Genomic DNA, 23,613 nt, shown 5'->3' with positions numbered 1-23,613 from the left:
CTACTATCCGATATTGAGGTCAATTGATCTTGGAAGAAATAGTGTTATTCAGTATCTGATACTTAATGCAACAATGATCCCGATTAATCACTTATATTTAAAGAGTGACCACAATACTAAAAAATCTTTGGTCCCCATCACTATATAGGGTTGTCATAACATGTCAGGCACGACATGATAAGACACGATGACCTATTGTACTAAACACGAACACGATAAGATCACTAATCGTGTCATTTTTCCGAAACACAAACACGAACCTGTTTAATAACATGTTAACCTATTAAGACATGTTAATAGACATGTTTAAAAAATACAATGAGCTAAAAGTCTTAATTAATACACATTGTAACATATTTGAAACAAATAACTACATATAATCCTTAGCATATATGAAACAAAAAAACCACAAATCTATAAGATGCTTGCAACAAAAAACCATAAAAGCAAATTATAATATCCATTCAAAATATAATAGCGGACTCTGACGGATATGAGTTAAATGTCGTATATAAGTTTGTCTTTAAATTAGGACTTTAGGGGTGTATATTTATTATTTTATTTAAATTAAAAATCTACACAGGTTACTAACAAGTTAACAAGTTTTTAACATGTTAGGACACGAATTTTAACATGTTTTAAACATGTCGACATGTTTAAAACACGAAACTTGTTAAGCTCAAACTCAAACATGTTAAAACATGTGTTGTGTCGTGTTAACAGGTACGTGTCATATACTGACAGTCCTACCACTCTACGGTCCCCACCACTCTACGAGATGATAATTATACTTATGTGATTTTGTATTTTACGAATAAGTTTTATATAATAACTTTTTAGCGTACTATGTTTTGTGAAGGTAGATTAACGTGTTACAAGAAGAAAGTATTGATGCATAAGTCTCGTGAGGCCAACAGGATTATCGTATCCAGAAATTGAATACCGAGGGAATGGTCACGTGACCGACAAATGGCCGAGGTCTCACCCACACCCCACCTTCTTTTAACTAATATTTGTGACAACGGTCCCACTATATGGCATGTTATGTTTTTTCTTATATATCCCACGGTATTCGTTTTGTTTTGAGACTCATGTTGAATAGATGTTTATGAGATGAATGAAAACGAAGTGACTCAATTATTAATTTAAAATTCATTTGACAAAGTGAGATTCTCTTCTACGATTGTTTAGATTAATAGTGGGTATTGATCCATCTGATTATTTTTATTTCTTTATTATGAACGGTGTAGTGCTAGGCTGGCACATCCTTAAAGGGAAGCTCACGCAACAGTCTGCTCATCAGTTATGACTTGAAAACCAACCAACCTTGATTCGACGGTTTGTTTTACGCCTTAATTGTTTTCAAAACCAGATTTCTTTTTTGGTTTTGCATGTACCAAAAACCTAAAAAACCGAACCGACTTGGTTTCTATAACAACCAAAGTAAAAAAAAAACTAACTTTTGTTATTGAATTATGAATTGCAGATTTATATTTGTATGTTGAATAATATAGAAAAAATAAATAAATGTGTAGCCTAGCACTCATCTACCTATACTATTAAAACAAAATCATTATTTCACATGTCATTCAACTAGAGAGTAGCCAACTATGATAACTAATATTATTATCATTTATAAAATTACAAACAAAGTTACAAATGTAATTTTAAATGAGTTTTTAGATATTTATAAATTATAAAATTTTATTTATCATTATTTATATCTTATGAATACATTTCATAATGTATGTTATTACATATATTATTAAATTTAATCTTTTTTTATTTTTTTTAACCATACGTGTATTACACTGGCGATATCCTATACTATTAAAGCACAAACCCTTTCAATAAATAATATACACTCTCATAATTTTTTGCTAATAAAATAATTCAAATTATATTAAATTACATTCAACATATTATAATAATAATAATAATAATACATGTTTTCTTAGTGAGTTTGGGATTTTCTTTTCAAAGTTTTATGATAGTTATTTTTTTATTTTGGTTTCATTTCGGATTTTGGTTTTTGTTCCGTTTTAATTTTTTTTTAAAGTTGTTTCGTTTCGGTTCGATTTTGTTTTGTTTCTTTTATATATTTATTTTTTATTTTTTAAGTTTCATTTAGGTGGGTTTAACTTTATTTAGTTTTTTTTATTTTTGGTTCGGTTTTAGTTTTAAGTTTGATTTCGATTTTTGTTTATTTAGTTTTATTTAGGTTTTCGGTTTTGGTTTTGTTTTAGTTTTTTCAATATAGTTTCGTTTCAATTTCTATTTAGTTTGTTTGGTGTTTGGTTTTAGTGAATTGAAAAATGAAAAAAATAAATATGGAGGATTCACAAATTAAGTGAAAGGTTCACATGAGTGTCTGAGTTGAATTCTTTGAAGTTTTATATTTTTATTATCTTCAAAACTAGTAATAATGAATTCACATTTAGTAGAAACGACTTCAAAAGCTAAGAAGGTTGTATGTGTTACTCTTTATTTTTTTTCTTAGTATTCAAGTGTGCTATTGATTTTCATTTATGAAAATGGGTCATATTAGAAATGTTTCTATTTGCTTTGGCGCAGATCAAAATGACCCATTTTAAAAGGGTATCAGATCAACGAGTCAATATAAAAAGGTATCAATTTCGTTCGGGTTTCAACGGGTACGTCTTTTAAAATCGTATCGAATTGGTTCGGGTCATAACTGGTCAATTTTAGAAGATATTGATTTGGTTCGGGTTAAAATGGGTCATTCTCAAAACGTAACGATTTGATTCTGGTCAAAACATGTCATTTTAAAAAGGTTTCGATTTGGTTATGTTCTTAAATGGGCTTAGGACATGTTTCTGTTTATTAGGATGAAAGACTAATGTAAAAACAGTTTTTGTAGTAAGTTAATCACTATGTTTGTTAGATTGATGTATGAATATTTATGTCATCAACTTTGTTCCCATACCATGAAGAAAATTAGCCCGAATCATTATTGGATATTTATCAGGAATCTTTTCTGGATGCTTATTTTCTGATTTGTTTGCTTTCCAGACTAATGTTAGTGAAATTTGTTTGTTTTCTGTAAATATTATTTTTTAAAGTTTATGAACTTTATGTTTTAAAGTTATAAATTTTATTCGTAAATATTCTACTATGTAAATTTATTCTTTGTAAGTTTATGATTTCAATACTTTGTTTTTGTATGAATATAAATTACAATTAGAAATCATGTTGTTGTCTCAAAATACATATTGAAAAATAACTTGTCATTTGAAATATATGTGTTTACTTGACGCTTTATATATTTCCGCATGTGTCGTGCCCGGGTTAACAATCTAGTGCGTAATAAACAACTAGTCATTAGTTAATAAGAAAATAGACCAAAATTTTAGGCTATAACGTTTTATTTTCAGCCATTTTTTCCCAGCCCAAATCTTTCAAGCCGAATGGCAATACCAAAAATATTGAAATTTCCCTCTTAAGTAAAAACCATAAACTAATATGTTTTAAAAAACCTAAAAACCAAATTTTCGGTTTAAGTTTGATTTGAGTCCAAAACGACTATTACACACCCTTATAATACTCTTCTAAGTTCTAATACCCGCGTGAATTGGTGGCAACATAAGTTCTATCATCTTCTCCATATTTGATTCTAATATCAGCTTCTCGTCTTCCTGTCCCTTAAAGTTCTATCTCACATTTCAATCCACGCACTTCATTTATTTATACATGTTCAGATAACATTGTTTGCCGTAACTGCCACCTCAGCCTCTTATTGCTAAGATGACACCCGCACCCCTTGGTCTTAAGTGTAAAACAATAATCAGAATTAAAAAATACGAACTAGCAAAGGTCATGTGACGTCTACCAATATAGTTTACTATATTATTGAAGATATTTTTACTGAATTGATGACATACGTCGTGCATTACATGTACATAGTTAATATTCGTATTATATTAAACAAATAAAGAAAGATTTTTAGAATTTGAACAAGGGTTTGACTTATTATTCCGAAGTCCATGGCGCCAACATGGTGGGGGAACGACTGATCTTCCCGCCACAAAATCCGAGGGGGGGACACCTCGTAGATATGATTTGGCACGTGGACGACAGCTCATGCCTCTGTCAATACATTGTTACCTTCTTTCATATTGTTTGCTGGTACAAAAGTCAAAACCATTAATATTATTTTGGTTGTAAGACCAAGGGGGTGTGGGGCTCTAGTGGGGCTCCAGCAGAGCCAAGAACCAATAATATTAAGACGTGTGGCAGAGAGAGAAACTGGATAAGGGGGGTGTTGGAGCCCATTGCCCCTGGTGTGGAGGGGCTCCAGCAGGGGCTCCAGCGGAATTTTTTTTTTATTTTTTTTATAAATATATTCAAACAACATATTATTAAAAAAACACATAAATTATTAAAAAAAACACACATTAATAAAAAAACACATTAATAACTAAAAATTAAAAAACCAAAAAAAAAATAAAATAAAAATTAAAGTATTAAAAAGAAACATTCTTCTTATTCTTCGGCTTGGTCTTCTTCGATCAACCTCTTTCGGATGCTTTGCTTTTGCTTTTCCATAAGCATTTGATCGACCGGATTTAGGTTACTGAAGTCTCTAGTAAGAAAGTCCAAATCTCTCATTCGAGTTTTTTTCTTTTTGTCATAAGAGACCACCTCCATGGTTTTGTTGAATTTATTGAGGGATTCAACAAGATTGGAGATGTTTACGGCTTCCCCCTCAGCCGGTTTTTTCCCTTTGGCGTCCCTTCCCAATGGCCGCCTCCTCGGTGGTGAAGACGTTTCCTCCTCCGCAATGTTTAGGTCGAATCTAACGCGGCAATCCGACCCGGTTGAAGTGCTATACGCTCCAGACGAACTAGTTTTAGTCCGTTTCGGCCCTACTTCCGCATCAAAGTCCGGCGCCACCAGCTCAACCCACTTGGAACACTTTTTCAACCTGTCCCACAACTTTAAATCGTCCCACGTCTTCACCACCCCATACCTCCGCAAACACTCTTGCTTCCACTCTTCGACCGTGAAATTGTAAACCGCCAAATCATCACTTCCACTTGGTCTCATACGACCACTGTTCCTGTTGAAAAGATTAGTAAACAAGCCGACAAATTTTCTGATTTCGGACCACCGACCCGAAATCATATCGGCGTTCCGTTCTATACTCCCAACGAGCATGTGGAACGTCTCCCTAACCTTTGTCCAAAAAATCTTTCTCTGTTGGTACTCGGCTGCAAAATGAATAAATAAATTAGATTTTCATTTAACTTTTTTATTAAAAATCTAAAATAAAAACGTTAAAACAATTACCGCAATGCCGATCCTCAGAAATGACTATCCAAGCCCGACACAAGGCTTCTTTCTCATCCGATGACCACGGAGTGGTTTTCCGTTTCGTCCTTGGAGTCGAAGCCGGTTCCGACCCGTCCGTTGCAACTGGTTTTTTCCGGTGGACACGTCTTTTTGGTTCCCGAGCTTGTGATTCTTATGTCTCCGGAACAACAAAGTTAGGAGACAGTTGTGTGTTGGATGGTTGAAAGCCGGATGATTCTTGCGGCTCCGAATAAAACATCGGTTGGTGCGGTGAGAAACCCATAAACGTGTTCAATGAATCGTCGTAAAGATAATCTGAATCAAGGTTTGGGAACCAATTTCCAGCAATTTTTTTTTTAAAAAAGTTGAGAAGATGAATTGATTTTGGGTGAAGGTTTGAAGTTTTTGTATAAAAATGGGTGAAATGGAGTATAATTATATAATTTTTTTTTTGTTTTTTTCTTCTCCCCAACGGTTGAAAAAACATCAAAAGATGTGCCCACCTCTCTCTCTTCTCCCGCTACCATGCTCACCGGCCCTCTAGCGCCCCTCTAGCGCCCTCGGTGGTGTGGTACTATCGCCTGGGGGCGCGAGCGGAGGGGCTCTAGCGCCCCCGCTGAAGCCCCCGCACCCCTCAGTCTAAGGAAAATCATCTTTACCTATTTATATATTTTACTAGTTGCTCTCGAAATGGGTGTCTCTTATTGGGAGTGGTTAATTTGCACTTTGCATGGTGTAAATTTTATTGTAATTTCGATTTCAAGTTTATCCCAATATAGTGGCAATGAAATTGTATCACATTTTGATATACTTTAGTTCTTATTTCTTTTGTCAGTAGTTTGCTTTTCGTTTTTGTTTTCGTTTTTTTAATAAAATTATACGCTGCTAAAAGTAAATAAATAATATGTTTAGGAAAGTTGTGAATTTGTGATGAACAAATAGTGGCATAGAGTCTAGCAAGATGGATAAGTAGTGTTGCGTATAAAGCTTAGGTCTAGAGTTATGATATGCGGTTTCCACATCATGCTATAGCCCCTTACCCACCCTACCAACTTTCAAAATTATTCACTTTTAAAAAGAAGATGATGAAACGATGACGATGATTATAATTACTAAATTTTTATTAATAGATAATATAGGTGCATAAAGGAATCAGTTAACCGAATCAAACCTACACTTTGAGCTGATTTGAAACCAAATTATAGTAACCAGTTTAAAACCGATAGCTAGCTAGGTAATCGGTTTGATCATTTTGACCAGGAACCAATTAGATTTCACCTTGAACCGCCGAACTGGTTTACGATTTTTATTGAATTGTGAACCTCCGAATATTCATATTACATAATGCTCGACAAGAGCTCAAGTCAAATCTATGTAAGCTTGATTTCGGCTTATTATATATTTAGATATTGTATTTTATGCACAAGATCGATAAAAACCAAACTGAAAAGATTTATAGCACGAGCCAAATTTGAGTTGCTCAATAAAAGTTTGACCCACTTGCAATTCTAATTCTACCTAGACTAATAAAAATAGTTAAAAGGATATTTACAGTAGAATAGTGATATAAATTATACATGTATAGTAAAACACCTAATATTCTAGACCACTTGTCGTATATCTTCAACAATTTACTCTATATTTTCACCTTTGATTTACCTCATGCATGTCATAATTCTGTTAGACTACAACCATTGGCACTCCAAGATTGCAAACCCTTAATTTATTTAGAAAAAAAAAAGAAAAAATGGATTTAATTAGCCAATCCGATTGGTGGCTCAAATGAGATTGCAATCTCAAATTTGGTCAACTTGTGACCACATGTCACAATGTGAGTGGATGTAATTTTCTTTTTTATTCTCACCAATTAATTATATATACTTTTTGGTTTTTGTTTTATAACTTATTATATTTGACTTTTTTAAAAAATCTAAAAACACAGTCTTACTTAGTTTTTTTGTAAGCATTCCGGTATAAATTTCGTTAAAAATGGAGTTTGTTTAAAAAATCGTATGTTTTATATAAAATTTTAGTTTTAACCATTATTGAATTATTTAAAGTTTTTTATATTTAAAAAAATATAATTACTTAATTATATTTATATAGTTAATCAAAACTAATTATAAATTGAATTTATTTAATAAAAAAGGATGAGATTGAGTTGTTAATGGGAGTAAAAGATTGGAGTGGGTTAAATTTTGTAGATTGAAGAGAGAGAAATTAATTTTATAACGTGAGATTGAGATTGTGAGATTGTTGATGGGGATAGTCTTAGGCATATATTTAACCTGGCGCGTATATAAACTTTTTATAATATATTCATTTTTGAATTAAAACAAATTAGAAAGAAACAAATCCGACTTAATTAAGCATCAACATAACGGCCATGCGTTTAAAGACAAGTCAAAATTTATTTTCTTTTGGGTTGCAAAAGGAACGATGAAAAGAGTGCCATATCCGGTAGACTTTTGCTTTTTTGACTACATAGGCTTACCACCAAGTTTCTTAGCGCCTAATTCTATAATCCTTTTCTTCTTTTTGTCACCCTATATTTTTAAACAATGAATAAAGTTCGACTATTTGGGTAACCCAATAACATAAGACAATCCTATACGTCCGCGTCACAGACGGCGTTGAGTTGTTCAAGCGCACCATCTTCTGTTCCAGAGAAAAAACCTGGTAGGGATCGGATTCGAACTTAAGACTTTACAGTCTTTAACCTGAATCTTCATTTCTCATTTAATGTCAGTTAAACTAAAGCTTATTTATACTTAGCAATAAGAGTTTTTATATAGTATCATTAATTATTATTTTGAACAAACATCTCTTAAATAAGTTAAGAATATTATCATTCAAAAAAAAAGAAGCATAAACCCCATAGTTGGAGCAAGAAAAAGAAGTTTGGAGCGGAAAAATCAACGTGCAATTTTTTTAAGGTTGATTAAATTTTATTAAGTCTTATTGAATGATATTGGTCGATAATAATCCGTATTCATTTTATCATCACTGGCGGTTCCAAATTAAAAAAAGTTGCTCCCAATGATTCCCCGTTAAAAAAGACTTAACAACGTTATACTTTTTTTCCGAATTACAAACTAATATTTTAGGGCTTTTAATCGAAAGAAGGATACGAGTCGATTAATGTAAAACTTAGCTCGAAACGATGATCCAAGCAACTTGATTTGTGTAAAATGTAAGTTCAAACACCTGAACTGAAGCATCGTTTCGTCGTTTTGAAGCACCATTTTGAACGAAGTTTTATATTAATCGACTCGTACACTCCATCCAATCAAAAGCCCTAAAACTTTTAAATTCAGAAAAAATATAACGTCGTTAAGTCTTTTTTAATAGGGGCATATTGGGGGCCAATATATTTAAATTTGAGACCGTCAATGGTGATAAAATAAATAGTGATTATTATCGGACAATACTATTTAATATGGATTATTAAAATCTAATAAAAGAGGCCAAATTTGATAAAACATCATGATAAAGTTACATACCACAATAATCCCACATACAAGAAAAAGAAATTACCGGAACAAAGGAAACCACGGGTGGAGTGGAGTTGTATCTAAATAAGATACACAGGCGCCGCAGATCATTCCGTCCGACACTACAACCTTATTTTCCTAGACCGTTGACTGCTTCCTTATTTTAAGCGAACCGACACTTGCAAACATGTCGGTTTTAATTTGGTGTGCGTGTTATGAATAGTGTGAAATCTTCCAGGCTGTATTTATGATTTATCAAAAGTCAAAACCAACTTCTTTATTTGAAAGAAACTTGCTCAATAGAATGAAGTAGAATTGGACTCAACGCTAATTCTAGAAACGTGTTTAATATTATTAATTGGTTTACAGTATATAATAAGAAAGTGTTTAGATTTGGCTTAATTATAAAAAAACTATATTATGATAGTATAGTGATTAGTGAAGATGTTGTAATCTAAAGCTTCACCTAGGCATGCAAGGAGAGTTTCACTATAAGTATCACTAAATATATGTTACGGTTTATGATTAGTGATTTTGAGATGCCATCTAAATTAATTTTCTCACATTAGTTATTTGAAATAGTATTGTTTTTAACACTTAATACTTTCATATAAACATAAATAAAATATTGGTTATAGATTAAATACAAACAGAAAAACAATAATAATTGTGCGAACCAACATCGAAAATTAAATACTAACAACGAATTCAACGAGATCAGAGAAAACAAACTACACATGAATCACTGACAGCTAGGGCTGGCATATCGTGTATACCCGTACACGATAAGACACGAACACGAAATGAGTATACCTGTACATGACATGAAAACTTATCGTGTACCTATAAACCAAGCACGAACACGAACCTGTTAATACCTGGTATACACGATAATACACGATAGTACACGATAATAGCTGTTTAGAAACACATATATGACAACCTTTTAGCAAAGCAAAAGTCAACGAAAGTTCATAAAAGTCTTAAAATAAAACATAAATCCATGCTCCTTAACAAATTTAAGACAAAAACACAAAGAATTCTAATTAAAACATATATTGAAAACAATATCAAGTTCCAAACTTCCAAGTTCCAATTGGTCTTTCTTTTCAAATCTTCAATTTCAAACAATCAAACCTACACACAAAATAAGTATAGTCAATTAGTCATATTAATCATGGATAATTAGACATATTCATATAGTTTTACCAAGCAACATTATTAGAAAGTTTTAGAGTGAGGTACATTAGGATTGTTCATTGTTTTTAGCGAGCAACACTACTTGAAGCATTTGGAGTTGATACCTTAGGATTGTTCACCGAGTTTGAAGCATTTGATTCACAACTAATGTCAAGCGACATTATATCTTCAGTGAGCTCTTCCACACTAACTTTGTTAGAACCTACAAAGTACAAACAAACATATACATTATAAAATTAATATATTATCATGTATAAAACTTATAAAAATCCAGCAAAGATGGACATTACAAAAATCTCCATGTAACCAATCTTTTATGCATATTAGAGCCTCAACGGTATCTTTACTAAGTGAACTTCGATGTTCGGTAATCACTCTTCCACTTGCACTAAATGTCGACTCCGATGCCACAGTAGATACCGGAATAGTCAAAAAGTCTCTTGCCATCTTCGCGAGTATGAGATATATAAACTCATTGGCTTTCCAAAAAGCCAACACATCAAGTGGTACGTTCCTATCGACTCTTGACTCCTCTAAGTACAATTGCAGTTCTGAGTTTTGGTTAGTTGTAGAATCTTTACTTTGAAATTTATCAAAATCCTATAACATATTGATAAAAAAATTATTTAGTTAATAATTAAACGGCAATATACATAAAACAAATAAATGAACAAACATAAAAATAACCTTAAGTCTTGAACTCGCACCACATGTTGAAACACCACTTATGTCCTTAGCACCTTTGCTACCATCTGAAGTAGGTGTTGACTCATCCCTTGTATTCTCACCCTCATTTAACAAGGCAATGGCGTATTCATGAAAAGTAGAATGCAATAACTGATCAACATTTGTATATTCACTACTTCCCTCTCCATAAACTTTTGAATAACTCCAATCGATAAAATGCAAATTGTATCTAGGATCCAACACCACAGCCACGGCTAATGTAAGACTAAAATCTTACCAATATTTCTGAAACTTCCCCATCATCAAGTTTGCCATATTCTTTATATACTCATCTTCAGAATTCATCCCATCATACAAAGTCAAATAAGCCAAAAAAACATGTGGATAGTACAAGTTTGCAGTCGGATATTTGGTACCCGAAAAAAGAATTTGTCACATCATAAATTACTTCAAGAAACGAACATATCTTTTGAATCCTATCCCACTCTAATGCAACTGGACATTCCTTATAATTAGAATCACTTAATTCTAAATGGCTAAATGCACGTCGATAATAAAGAGCACCATCAAGCATTAAATATGTGGAATTCCACCTTGTAACAACATCTTGCCTTAACCCCTTTTGTTTTTTAATTGAACACAACTCAACACATTCCAAAAACTTTTCTTTCCTTTGTTGTGAACCTTTCACATACTTGATACTCTCTCTTACATTGTAAACACAATCATCAATTTCCTTTAACCCATCTTGCACAATCAAGTTCAAAATATGAGCACCACATCTCAAGTGAAAAAAAGCACCCTTAGAAAAAAAGTGGTGCTTTTGTATTCAACTGTTCTCTTAGAAGCCTAATGGAAACATCATTAGAAGATGCATTATCCAACGTCACGCTAAATTTTTTTTTCTACCCCACTCTACTAGAATAGAAAACACCTTTTCACATATGACAACACCAGTATGAGGTGGTGGCATGAAAGAAAACGATAAAACTCTCTTTTGTAAAACCCAATGTTTATCAATATAATGAACTGTAATTGCTAAATACCCATCAGTAGTAATAGAAGTCCATAAATCTCCAGTTAAGCATAATATCCTAGGTGATTCCATAAGAATAACTTTCATCTTTTATTTTTCTCTCTTAAACTTTTGCACAAAATCAGATTTAACGGTATTTCTAGAGGGAATATTCACATCGGGTTGCAGATACTCAAACAAATCTCTAAAAGCCTTATACTCAACAAATGACAAAGGTAATTCATGCGTCACAATAGCATCTATAATCATCTCACGAAACGTATTGTTAGAAAAAGAAAACGACTTTAACTTCATGTCACTATTTAGAAGCATTTGACCAACATCTTTATAACTAGAACCATAGCAACTTTTTATGTGTTTCGTATGATTACCCGTACCTTGGCCACTATCATATATCATGATACGATGACATTTCTTGCACTCGGTTGGAGTCCTTTTCCTATTTTTTTCTTAGTGTGTTTAATGAAGTAACGCCACACAGGAGATATCTCTTTTCTTTTTTTTTTTTGTTTTCTCATTGACCCTGATTTGCTATCATTTATATCTTCTTCATCCACCAAGTAAATCTCATCATTCACATCGATATCCATCGAGAAGTCATCTTCTAAATCAATTTGGATAGAATTACTCTCCGTCTAGAATGATTTAAGAAAAAAATACATAAAGTTACACAAAAATAAAACCAAACTTGAACCAAAATAAGTATAGTTGAATCAACAAACATGCCGTTGTTTTGGATTTCTTATCCTTCGCCTTTTCCACATTCTTTTGTGGGTCACTCATAATTACCCAAATAGTAAATACAAACAAATGTGAGCAATCAAAAGTTCAAAACCAAATAAGTGAAATAATTAAACTAAAACAACCCTAAGGATGGATTTTATAATCAAAAGTTCAAAACCAAATAAGTGAAATAATTAAACTAAAACAGCCCTAAAGATGGATTTTATATTTTTACCCAAATTGACAAACCCTTTGGTACAAAACAATAATATGAATGAAGATGAATGGATTTAGTAATAGCCTGAATGAATGATGAACAGAACAAAACAATAACTTACCAAGAATGATGAACGAAATTGGAGGCCGGAGAGAGTATGGAGGGCTGGACGCGACGCGTGGAGGCCGGAGAGAGTATGGAGGCGACGGGTTATGGCCGGCGTGAGAGGGACGGCCGGCGACGGATTTTGGTGATGGCCGGCGTGAGTGGGTTAGGGAGAAAGAATTAGGGTTAGGGATAATGATTTTTAATATGAGTTATAACTATATTATATATATATATATATTTAATTTTAAAAATAACCAGGTATTAAGTATTAACTAGTAAACAGGTATTATACCTGTTTAGACACGAAAATTAACAGGTAATTTCGTGTCTACCTGTTTAGTACACGAAACCTGTTAAGGTCTTACCTGTTACATGTTAAAGTCGTGTAGGTACGTGTCGTGTATTCGTGTCTCATGTATAAATTGCCAGCCCTACTGACAACCATAACAAACGTATTTGAAACTCACAGGCATGATCTTCGACTTTTCAGTTGCGGTAAATAATGGCTCGATTACCTTCGCTCAATTGCAGAGTTTGAAGAACGCTTAACAATTGCAATCATTTTAGTAACAAAGCAATGATTAAGGATTGTAGTCAATTTCAAATATAGAGCTTGAAATTACATTCGACCGATTAATCAATTGGTCAATTGTAGTTATACATATGCAAAATCAATCAATTGAAACAACACGGTGTGCGATTTTCCAATTAGTTTTTAGTTATATGGGTGATTTTGAAGCAGGCTATTTGAGAAAAAAGAAGGGGATACAACAATTACTCTACTTACAAAATAATTACTCTACTTGAAATAAGTAGTCTAATTTAGTGTAGTGTAGTTACTTGTGTTAGTAGTGTAATTATCTTTATGAGTAGTGTAAATTTAGTATAATGTAATTACTTTTGTTAGTAGTGTAATTATCTTTATGAGTAGTGTAATTACTATTAGACTATTTTATTTTTATATCATAATTACTCTAGTTGAAAGCTGTAATTACTCAATGTTATTTGTATGTTTAGTATGCTAATTTTATTTGTATCCGATCCCACCCCTAAAATATTAATATATTTTTTTTAAAGATTACATATCATAAATATATATAAACGAAAGTTTCCTAAATTCTCTCAAGCCACCAGATTGCTTTATTTTTAAATGAAAATTTCTAATGCATTTGACCCGAATTCATGGGTATGAGTCTCACCAAACCCATATAATACTTAAATGGGTTATAACATCTCATTATATTAAAAATTAATCTCATTAAATATTTGATATGAAAATCCTATAAAATAGGGATATAATAGAAATTAATATCCATTTAAAAAAAAATATATTATTTATAATCAAGAAACAATTTTATAGTAAAAAAATAAGCGGGTCATAAGTCTCACTTAACCCAGATAGATTTTAAACCGGTTATAACATCTCATTTATTTATAAAACTATTCTATCATCAAATCCTAAGTATATTATTAACTTTCTTACAATAAATACAATTAAAATCCAAAAAAATATATAAATATTATAAGCGAATAATGTAAAACAACATATGAGGATGTAAATAAATTACAATAAATGTTGCGTGCAAAAAAAAAAAGAAAAAAGAAAGAAAATTTGGAAAAGAAAAGAAAACCTATAGAACTAAGAATCTTAATCTTAAATATATATAAACGAAATCTCCTTATTTTCTCTCAAGCCACCAGATTGCTTCATTTGTAAATGGTGGTTTCTCATGCATTTGACCCGAATTCATGGGTATGAGTGTCACTAAACCCAGATAGCCATTAAACGGGTTATAACATCTCATTATATTAAATATTAATCTCACCAAATATTTGATATAAAAATCCTATAAAATAGGGATATACCAAAAATTAATATTCGATTTAAAAAAAACAAATATTATTTAAAAGTAAGAAACAATTTTATAGTAAAAAAAATAAGCGGGTCATGGGTCTCATCAAACCTATATAACTTTTAAACCGGGTGATAGCATCTCATTTACTTGTGAAACCCTTTCATCATCAAGCCCTAAGTATATTATTAATTTTCTTACAATAAATAAAATTAAAATTTATTATATATATATATATACATACATTAAAAATGTAAAATGTAAAAACAAACCCCGTAATCAAACACTAATTTAATTTCTCAATATGGATTTAGTTACATTAGCGATTATTTTTTCTTTTAAGTTTAAATTAAATGAAAAGTTTCACAAAATAATATCCAAATTATAAAAATGAACATAATTGAATAAATATAAAAATTAAGTAGATAATTCATTCACGTTTCATTAAAAAATGAGCATAACTCAACACAAATTAACCAAAATAGGTCATGTAATCATGTATATTATTAACTTCTTACAATAAATAAACTAAAAAAAAAAAAATACATTCGCAATATTATAAACGAAAATATTAGAAACGAAAAATTTAAACAATCCCTGTAATACCGGGGGGGGGGGGGGGATAAAACTAGTATGCACATAATTTGATTGTGTCATTTGTTGTGAATTACTCAATTTATTTTTAAAGGTCGTTTGTTAGTCAATAATCTGAGTCTGTAAGAATAAATATATTTTATATATTTATTTATATGGCCATCATTATCATTTATATAATAATAGATCAAAATAATTAATTATATCTTATTATATATTAGCTTGGTAATTGTTGATGGACCATATTACTCTTAATAGCTAATAAAGGGTTTTCCCTTGGGTGTATATATAGAGAGAATAAATTAACATCACAACCTAATCTCACACACATAAGAAAATCATGTGTCTCCTCTCCCTTCTAAACCGGGTTCCTCTCAAGAACCCTAATCATCCTTAACTATACATCCTAAAGGGGAACTCGATCAAGATGACAAGCATGTCGACTACATCATACCCTGCTGCATGCGGTTACTACTCTCCCTGCTGTAACAGGTTCATAGGTTTAATATTTATTATGTTTTCTATTACTTACATAAAGAACTGATCAACATTTGGTATCAGTGCGATGTTGTTTAATCAGTTCTTCATGTTTTCCATAAATCCAGAATTAAAGTTGGAAAACTGTTTTGATTAAAAGCCTGATTCAAATTCACATAGAAAATTGATTATAAGCTTTAGTGTTTTGGTTCATACAGTGTTTTATATTAATAAAGCAAGTTTTCATCTCATTATATTCGAGATCATATAAAAATTGTTTTTTAAAATTTCAATTAAAAAAATAATAATAATAAAAAAAATAAAAAATCAATCTGTTCATCAAAGGTTTTCGACCTGTTCCATCATAAATTTTGATGCTAATTGGTTTTGGATGCATGTGATCTATTTTCTAAAATTGTGTAATGTCGACTAAATTTGGTTTATTAATTTATTATTTAAACTTTGAAAATTAGATAACATATTTAGAAATTAGATTTTAAATCCCTTTATAATAAAATTTGATTATATTTCTTAAAAGTGTGTATCTTCATATGTAAGTTTCGATGATGATGATGATGATGATGATGATTATTATTAATTGTAATAGAATAATAACCTTAGATAGATCCACAATATTTTATGAAATTATAATCAAAATCTTTTATAACTAATTGCATCAATCTTATCGGATTAGTTTAATGGTTTCACGGTTTTGTTTACGCGTTATTTATTGTTTATGGGTTAGTTAAATCATGGGTTTTCCAATTAATTTATGGGATTCTAACTATTTACGAGCTAAAGCGTAAACCTTACTAAACCATAAATTGTTTACTACATGTTTTGTAAATAATTGAATCTTATAAAATTTTACAAAACATAAAAATGCTTAACTTGAATGATTTTTTTATGTATCACTTCTGTCCAAAGGTGATGTGTTACATCTACCATATCATTCAAGTCTAACTAAAGCTTTTGTTAGTTTTGCCTATCATGATCAAAATGTATAACTTCTGCCCAAAGGTGATGTGTTACATTTTAATATAGCAAAACTAGCCCGTGCATAATTAAAATAATTGTCTCACTTCTGCCCAAAGGTGATGTGTTACAATTATTTTGCACACATACTTAAATAAATTTTAATTCTGCCCAAATGTGATTTATTTTTTATTTAAGTAGAACTTTTAATTATAGTCTATTAGTTTGATGTTAATAATAGACATATCACATCTTCAATAAAATATAATGATTCTCACATTAATGATCCTTCATTAATTTAATGATCATAAATTTTAATATGCATTATCTTAATATTCCATAACATTACTCACTATAATTTCTTCTATAAATAGCTATCTCATCCAAATCATTCACTCTAATCTCAAAACACAATTGAATTTTGTCTCATAAAGAGTTTTAATAACATTCAGCACTTCTCAGTTTTAATTATCCATTAAGACATGATATGACTATCCTACTTCCTTTTCTAATAACAATTATTCCATTGAAAACTAAAGCCTAACAAATGGAATGAGTCAATCATAATGTCTATTACGATAATGATAATCAAGAACTTGTATAAATAAATGCTATCAATAGAGTTATTCTAGATTTAGTTTTTCCTAAGACTAATCAAAATAACTCATAAGATTCATGCACTTCTTAAAAAAAAATCTAACTATAAGGTTAGATGGTATTATTGAATACATCATAATCTACAATCATGACCCATAAAATTAAGGGTTCACACATGATATTAAGTACAATACTATAGTACATTGCATACTCAAATTTTCAATAATACAATTTGGTGCCTTAAGAATCAACTATAATACTCAGAAGTACCAAAGGAAAATGAGTGTGTTGATCAGCAACATATGTACAAGAAAAGAAGCATCCAGTACTGGAAAATAAGATGTTATTCAACTCACTACCACTAAGCCTAAAAGAGGATTATTCTAAGGTTCATAGACAAAATACAAGTATTACTTCCAACTTCAAGTTCTCTAAGGAGAAGTCTCATTGCAAAAATATGTCATTAAATCAGGCATAAGCAACAAAGCTATCCATAATTTAAAAGAATATCTGGCTAAAATTGATAGTTGTATAATATTAATGATATTTAAGTCTGTTAATCCTAATATTCCCAATAACACATGATTGATTGAGTCTACTTCTATATGTTTACCAACAAATAACTAACATGAGTGTTAGTGACAAATTTAAATGTTAAGGTTATTTGAACCATGATAAACTGTCTTTTAGTTACGCTTTATGATACCTTAAATATTCTGGAGATTAATCAGAATTTTGTATCAATACTTAAGCTACATTATGACAGTTGTGAGGTTTGCATAGCCAACATAAAGTCACTCTTACCTTATAATCTCATATTATTTGTTATCAATATCTGGGTTGAAACATTTATAAAATAGAATTAGATGATACTACATACTTTCACAACTTTTGTTATCATGCAAATAAGAATTTAACAAAAGACAAATGAGACTTATAAAATTCATTCATTAAAATCAAATTTCATTAGAAATCATGCCATGGTTGATGAGGGTGAATTATTTTAATCATGTGTTAGATGCCCTCAACATTACTTGGCTTAAGAAATAAGTATGGGTCCACCGTAAGTTATATTTTACTGGCATTTGTGGAACTTATTCAAAACGGAATATTCAGGCATAATTCTTTTATCATTTAAAAAGCTATTTACTTGTATCTAATCTGTCTTCTATCATTCATGGTCTTAAAGAGATCCATTCATATATACTTAATATGATTTCTTCTAAATATGTCTCTAAGTTTCTTATGACACATAAAGGAAATCAAATTAAGTCTAACGTATGTATGACAAATTCCCACATCACATACATCATTGAAACTTCTCATGTAGTTTTTCCTAGAGATATCGGATATTAGTGAGAGCCTTAAGTGTCTCAATCATAACTTAATTGCAAGAGGTGGGGGAGTGAAAACTTGATATTATCTCAATTGCACATCTTGTAGAAGACACTGCTCCATCACAACACTATTTTATCAAACTTATCTCTTTAGAATTTACTACTACTACTACTACTTTTACAAAAGTTTCATTGTTGCTTAAACGTGGGCATATTCAGATTTTTTACTAAACTAATCATCGCCAAGAGAAACTACTACTTATATTATTAACTTGTTTCTCTGTTAGAATCTATTGGTCTTTAAATATTGACCCTAAGCATGCTAATTTCCTAAAGGTTTCTAAGGTCAGTGGGAGCAGTAAAAGTCTTTATAATGACTTGACAAAAGTACAAGAGGCGGGGGAGAGAGAGTTATTAAATTTTACTCCAAATTTAACTCCGATTACACCTCTTGTACACCATATTGTACCAACTCTCACACACTTAGAATCCTGAAAATTATAGCAACCTAACCAGGAGCTAATTCATAAAACTGAAACTTCAAATAAACTCAATAATCAACTTAGGAGGTCATCTAGGTTTTAAAACCTACTAAAATTGATGATTATGTAACCTCCCTAACTAAAGTTGAAATGGATGTTGGAAAGTTTAATGATCTTACCCCTTATAATTAAATCATTAGCATCAATCATAATTGACTCCATAAGTCAGGCTAACGTTTTGAGATTTGGTTGAATCACCTAAGAGTGTTCATAATTAAACTAAATTCCAATACGAAACATTAAGTCAGTAAGAAGCACGATTGATTGTAAAAGGTTATATTCAAGGATAAACCAATTATCAAAGAATATTCTTATCTATATTACAAAAGATTTATTTAAGGATCATTATTGTTCTAGTAGCTTATAATAGTTAAGGGCTACATTAGATGAACATTAAACTAATTTTCCCTAACAATGGGCTTACATATTTATATGTTTATAAAACAACCTAAAAGTTTTAAACTGAAGGTCAAAGAACATTTAGGCTATAAGTCAATATAATCCATATATGGGTTAATGCAAACATCAAAATGCGATGAAATCTTTATTCAATTACTTTCATCCAATACCAAGTGGATTAATGTACCTACCTCAAGATGAGTGGGAGCAACTAAAAACAAACTTGTCCTAATATAGATGACATTCTTCTGACAAGTATATGTTACATATGTCAAAGCATTGTTCACACATACTTTGATATTATAGATCTAAGAGATATTCCTTACACATGTAACAAACAGTATTGCTCTACTTTAGAGGATAATAGGAACACATAGATTATTTCCTTATGCTTCATTAAGTAGAAGCCTTATATAAGTTCAAGTCTATACTCGTTTAGATATTACTCAAAATTACAACAGATTAGATATGTCTAGATTAATGTGAAGCATCTAAAAGCAAGGTTGCAAAAGTCGCTAGGCGGACCCTATGCGGTCGACTGGGGAGTTGAGAGTACTCGGCCTTAGTCGGTGAAGTCCTCTGCCTTAGTCGAAGAGTACTCGGGAATGGCTCACCGAGAACTCGGCCTAGGCGGGGATTACTCGGGGATTACTCGTTGAATACTCGATGCCTAGGCGCGATTTTTACAACCATGTCTAAAAGAGTACTAAGATATCTTTAAAAGAAACGAAAGACTTAATTTAAAAGAAGAAGTGAGCATACAAACCGTTAGATTACTCCAAACTTTGTCATATTTAGATATAAGAAAATGTAATTTTCGGGATATATTCTTATGTTAGCAGATAAATCTATCTCATGGAGGAGTCATAATGAACTTATAACAACAATCTAAGTTATAATGACATAATGTGTTGATTAATCACAATGCAATCAACAATAAATGTTATTGAAAATTTATCAGTGGACTCATAAATTTATTAACTCCATATAAATTATATATTGAAGATTTACTGTGATAAAGTCAGTTACCATGTTTTCTCAACACAGTAACAGTTCGAGAGGTGCTGCATTATAATTTCGATATTAAATTAATTATTCGTTTATAAACGAATTGAGGAATCTAAATTTTTATATCGAATACATTCATGATATGCTTAAGGATCCTATAACTAAAGGTCTATTACCCATAAGTATTATGAAAGCGCTTATAATCATGAGGGGTTTATTGATGACCATGCACAATTGCATATCGTACTATGAATGATTAACTATTAGTTTTCCTCGTCAGTTTTGATTTTGTATGTTTCTTAATATGTTCTGCATGCATAATGACATATGGACGAATTAGAATACAAATCAAACGTTTGAAGGTCTTACATGAAAATTTTGATCATAACTACTTAGGTTTTAAATAAGGACTGCAGTATGATTAATGAGGATCTTGAGTTGATGTTCAATTCAATGACTGTATTTCTCTGCTCCAGTTTGAGTTTAAAACTAAAATGAGTGTTAACTCCTGATCAGGCTTATCTAACACTCATAATAAATGATTACTCGGCCAATTGGGAGAATGTAAGAATAAATATATTTTATATATTTATTTATATGACCATCATTATCATTTATATAATAATAGATCAAAATAATTAATTATACCTTATTATATATTAGCTTGGTAATTGTTGATGGGCCATATTACTCTTAATAGCTAATAAAGGGTTCCCCTTGGGTGTATATATAGAGAGAATAAATTAACATCATAATCTAATCTCACACACATAAGAAAATCATGTGTCTCCTCTCTCTTCTAAACTAGGTTCCTCTCAAGAACCCTAACCATCCTTAACTATACATCCTATAGGGGAACTCGATCAAGATGACAAGCATGTCGACTACATCATACCCTGCTGCATGCGGTTACTACTCTCCCTGCTGTAACAGGTTCATAGGTTTAATATTTATTATGTTTTCTATTACTTACATGAAGAACTGATCAACAAAGTCTTGGTTTTAAAATTTGATTGGGTTGAGGGCCAATTAGTATTACTATTAACTAGTAAATTAAGTTAATGAATACACAAGCGAACTTAAACGAATATAGATGAACAAGCTTAAAATAACGTAAATAAACAAATAAGTCATGTCTTCATATTCGTTCGTTTACTATATATACAAACTTTCTGTTGAATGTTCATTAAAAGTTCGATTAAGTTCGTTAACGTTCCTATATTGAGTAATAGATGAAGATATGACTAATATCTAATTATAAATCTTAAACCAACAAAATGTATTGTGAGTCACTCGGTTCAAATTTAGGCCCAATAGTTCTTAAATTATAATTATTATATTACTTTTGGTCTTTTCCTATGGCATATTGGTATAGGCCTCTCAAATTAGTATTTTATTTGTGTTTCAATAATATATGAATGTATATCGAAACTACGTATCAGTGAATTGGCCCACTACACTCTTCGACTCGTAGCACTAGACATGCACAAATTGGGTAAAGTCGAAAAACTTAAACCGGTTCGGAATCGGTTTTTTTCTCACCGGGTAGGAAATGGCATCGGTTCCAGTCAAGAACCGGTTCGGTTCCTGACCCGAACCGATATCCCGAAATGCCAACTTTTAGGAACCGGGTAGGGTAGGAACCGGGACCGGTTATTACGTAAAAACCGGTTCCACCGGTTTTTTTTGAATTTAAAAAAATCTAGCCGTTAGAACCGGTTCCAACGGCTATATAGCCGTTTTTGACCGTTGGAACCGTTTTTTTTTTTTCCTATAATTAGGTTATTTTCATTCTATAAATAGCAAGGTATGGTGTGTACTTGTTAAACCACTTCCAAAACTATAAAACACACTTCAAAACACAATTAAGCTTAAACCGACAACAAATGGCAACTACTGACGACGTTGTTATAGTGATCGAAACAACAAGATGCCCTGATGTTTGGGTTCATTTCGATTTGTGTCTCATGACCGACTCACAAGAGATGGCTCGTTGCAAATATTGCTCGAAGTTTCTTAAAGCAGGGTCCAACTCAACATTACGAAAACATACGAATAAGTATTGTCGAGAGAAAAGAAGTTTGGATGCTAAAAAAGCGGAAGTGGGAGAGTCGTCCGGCTCTACAACCCAAGCATCTACCACCGGTGACAACGCTTAATCGTTGTAGAACGCCGGATTAAAACGACGGACGTTGTTTTTAAGTTTAAGTTGTTATGTTTAGTATCATTTATGTTTTAATAATGTTTGTAATAGTTATTGTTTAAATAAATAAAATGTTCGTCGTTATTAAAAAAGTAACAAAAATTTAATCATGACTAATAAGAAATAAACAACACAAAAGTAGTTGTTATTATTAAACAAATCAAAACTATATATTAGTTGAACTTGTTACAAATAGTTTTACTAAAACAAATAAAAATTACAACTCCTCTTCGTCTTCACCCTCGTCTTCATTCTCGTCTCCACCCTCGTCTTCATTATCGGAAGAAAGCCCGTCCTCCGCCTCCTCATCATGAATAGGACGCTCTATTGGTATTTCTTCTTCAAAGTTCGCCTTGTGCTGTACACGATCAACCGCATCCAAATGGTCCTTTAGGCAAATGCAAACCTCTAGAGACGCGGGAGTTAATTTTGTTCTTCGCATTGTTAATACCCTCCCACTAAGAGAAAAAACCGATTCGGAAGCAACTGTTGAGGCTTGTACGGCAAGCAAATCACGAGCCATGACGGATAGAATAGGAAATTCGTTTTGTTTTCCTTTCCACCAAGCCAACAAATCAATATTGCGAACCTCGTCGACCGTTGCACCCTCAACATAGTTTGCTCCACTATATCGACCAAGTTAGCTAGTTGGTGTGTTTCCTCTTTGCCTCTTAGATGCCGATTCACGAATACAATTCAACAAGTTTATAAGTAGGTCCTTGCTCGGCCTACTAGTCGTTGTTTTTTTAATAAAAGACCATCTCGTGCTTGGACCATAAAGTTGAAAATAATGGTCATAAAGGTCTTGAAGGTTTTTGTTAAAATTTTCACATGCTTCCGTCGACAACTT

At 31.5% G+C, this 23,613-nt stretch overlaps 1 pseudogene; it reads right to left on the bottom strand.

Moving 5' to 3' along the window:
• Positions 1-10,072: 10,072 nt before the first annotated feature.
• Positions 10,073-12,513, bottom strand: LOC143630088 (zinc finger BED domain-containing protein RICESLEEPER 2-like; annotated as a pseudogene).
• Between the last annotated feature and the right edge of the window lie 11,100 nt (positions 12,514-23,613).

This window comes from Bidens hawaiensis, unplaced genomic scaffold, assembly GCF_021521415.1.
Source record: "Bidens hawaiensis isolate Kalapana, Puna unplaced genomic scaffold, B.hawaiensis_p1.1 tig00005554_1, whole genome shotgun sequence".
Classification (NCBI taxonomy): domain Eukaryota; kingdom Viridiplantae; phylum Streptophyta; class Magnoliopsida; order Asterales; family Asteraceae; genus Bidens; species Bidens hawaiensis.
This window is presented reverse-complemented; position numbering and strand designations above follow the sequence as displayed.